Here is a 2,995-nt window from a genome sequence, read left to right as displayed (position 1 = left end):
ATGAGAATGCAAGGAATTGAGGAAAGACAAATTGTGAAAGAACCTGTGTCCACTACAAGACTAGATGGGCTCTGTTCAAAAGTAGTGCACTATATAGGGAATAGGGTGCCAAAGGGTCCTGATCTAAAGTAGTGCACTATATAAGGAATAGGGTGCCATAGGACTCTGGTCTAAAGTAGTACACTATATAGGGAATAGGGTGCCATAGGGTCCTGGTCTAAAGTAGTGCACTATATAGGGTGCCATAGGGTCCTGGTCTAAAGTAGTGCACTATATAAGGAATAGGGTGTCATTTGGGACGTTCATCACTTCAACACTCCATGATTTACAGTTGGATGAGCGGCCGCCAACAGGAAGTCGAGGAAAAGCTAATCAGATTGTTATTGGGGGGAGCCGCTGCACACGTTTCCTTCAGAAAGACTGTTGAATTGGAATTTGTCCACCAAATAGAAGGCGTAGGAAGGGGAAGACTTTGAGGGATGCAGGACTGATAGTGTGCTACAGTGATGTTGGTTTCTCTGATGACCCAATGAGATCGCCTAAATGGCTTGTGAAGGTTCACTCGCTGACCCAGCTAATTCTCTGTCTGTCTGTAGGTTTGCAGTGATGGCCTGTTGCTGGGCCCTGGATCCAGAGGAGAGGCCTAAGTTCCAGCAGCTGGTCCAGTGTCTGACTGAGTTTCATGCAGCGTTGGGGGCCTACGTGTAAAATCTAGCCCCAGGCTTCTGTACGGACCAGGCCCGAAGGACCAGCAGGCCCAGGAGTTACTGGACAGCACTAATCACAACGAGGAATACATTTACAAACCTTTATGCCTTGTAGAAACGAAAGAAGACTTTCATTATTATGAGAATTTATTTTCAGAGTGAGGTTTCTATCATTTGTGCTTCAAATGGATACTCTGAGGTCGTCATATTTCCCAGCATACCTCACAAGCTTCCAGAACAGACCTATACCCTCACTATGAAACGTGGACCCACAAGGACGTGACCTCTTTTGGAAGGACCTAAGAAGCGTATATGTGCCAACAAGCTGTTGCCACCATTTTCCTAACAACTACACTTTTGAGGACTTGTTTGTAAAGACATTTTTTTTTTTTTTTTATCTAAGAAAAGAGATGTACATTTATTGTTGTAGATCTGTGGTTTTCAGTGAGCGGATGAGTCCACAGTAGACCAGTGAGAGGATGAGTCCACAGTAGACCAGTGAGAGGATGAGTCCACAGTAGACCAGTGAGAGGATGAGTCCACAGTAGACCAGTGAGCGGATGAGTCCACAGTAGACCAGTGAGCGGATGAGTCCACAGTAGACCAGTGAGCGGATGAGTCCACAGTAGACCAGTGAGCGGATGAGTCCACAGTAGACCAGTGAGCGGATGAGTCCACAGTAGACCAGTGAGCGGATGAGTCCACAGTAGACCAGTGAGCGGATGAGTCCACAGTAGACCAGTGAGCGGATGAGTCCACAGTAGACCAGTGAGCGGATGAGTCCACAGTAGACCAGTGAGCGGATGAGTCCACAGTAGACCAGTGAGCGGATGAGTCCACAGTAGACCAGTGGCTTCATGTATAGTAGTAGGCAATTCACATCTTCACCTAGTACACTACGTAGGGAATTTGGGCCGTAGATGGGGCTTCTTCTGTGTACTTAAAGACATGCTGGTTCACTCTGTCATGGTACGATAAACTCAAGGTTTGTACAAGAGGCCTCTTGGGGGGGGGGGGTCAAAAGCCTAAGCAACTCTGCTGGATGTTATATTGGACAATGACATGTGGAATGTCTCTAGTTCAACAGATCTCTACTGAAGGACCTATTGAACACTGCCACACGTTAGTTTTCCTTTTTCCTTAGGAGACGTGCCAATGGAGCGTTAGCATAGCTGAGGTCGTTGTTGTCGCCACATCCCATAATCTCCTCAGCATCCATTTACCCAGTAGTGTGCACCAGACTGGATGATATAGGCCTGTTACAGTACACTACATACCCAGATGGGAAATGATTGGTTTAGGAGTTGTTTCCTATCATTGGGAAGCTACCCATTGTAGCCCTTTTGAAAATCGCAACGATCAAGTTCACTATCAGTCATTTCCCCCAGATATTTATCTAACAGGGTTGTCGTCATGAATAATATTCTTGTGTTTTTAACTTTTGACTGTTCTGTGTCAGAACAAAACCCAGCTACCAACCACACACATTGTTTTTACAAGTAATTATTAATTAACAGAATTTACGTGCCAATCTGACGACGACATGGCTGGCTCTGGTCCGAGGTGCTGCTTGCTCATGCTGAGCCTTCAGCAAGCAGCAGGTAGCATGACCTGGACCAGAGCTACCAACATGGCCTCGTCTTAGACCTGTAGGATGTCTACAGAGATCACTGCATGTTGAATTTAAAGACTGTTCCATCTGTAAACTGAATTCATACACACAACAACAAAATTAAACTAATTTGTTCCGATTTGTGTGGTCTGTATTTATGTGTATATATATATATATATATATATATTTCACCTGGTCTGTTTAAAAGACTAATGCCCCAATTTCCCTTTACACTACTTTGGACCCATAAGGCTCTGGTCAAAAATAGTTGCACTATATACAGTTGACGTCAAGTTTACATACACTTAGGTTGGAGTCATTATAACTTGTTCTTAAACCACTTCACAAATTTCTTGTTAAACTAGTTTTAGCAAGTGGGTTAGGACGTCTACTTTGTGTATGACACAAGTCATTTTTCCAATAATTGTTTACAGACAAATTATTTAACTTATAATTCACTGTATCACAATTCCAGTGGGTCAGAAGTTTACATACACTACACGTTCCTCTGTACAAACAATAGTACGCAAGTATAAACACCATGGGACCACGCTGCCGTCATACCGCTCAGGAAGGAGATGTGTTCTGTCTCCTAGAGATGAACGAACTTTGGTGCGAAAAGTGCAAATCAATCCCAGAACAACAGCAAAGGACCTTGAGAAGATACTGGAGGAAA

General features: G+C 44.2%; 1 pseudogene; it reads left to right on the top strand.

Moving 5' to 3' along the window:
* The window catches only part of LOC109876069 (tyrosine-protein kinase RYK-like), a 113,603-nt pseudogene extending 111,145 nt beyond the window's left edge, over positions 1-2,458 (top strand).
* Positions 2,459-2,995: the final 537 nt, after the last annotated feature.

The sequence above is a fragment of the Oncorhynchus kisutch genome, linkage group LG13, assembly GCF_002021735.2.
Source record: "Oncorhynchus kisutch isolate 150728-3 linkage group LG13, Okis_V2, whole genome shotgun sequence".
Classification (NCBI taxonomy): Eukaryota; Metazoa; Chordata; class Actinopteri; order Salmoniformes; family Salmonidae; genus Oncorhynchus; species Oncorhynchus kisutch.
The sequence above is the reverse complement of the archived record's forward strand: the minus strand, read 5'-3'. Positions and strand labels throughout refer to the sequence as shown.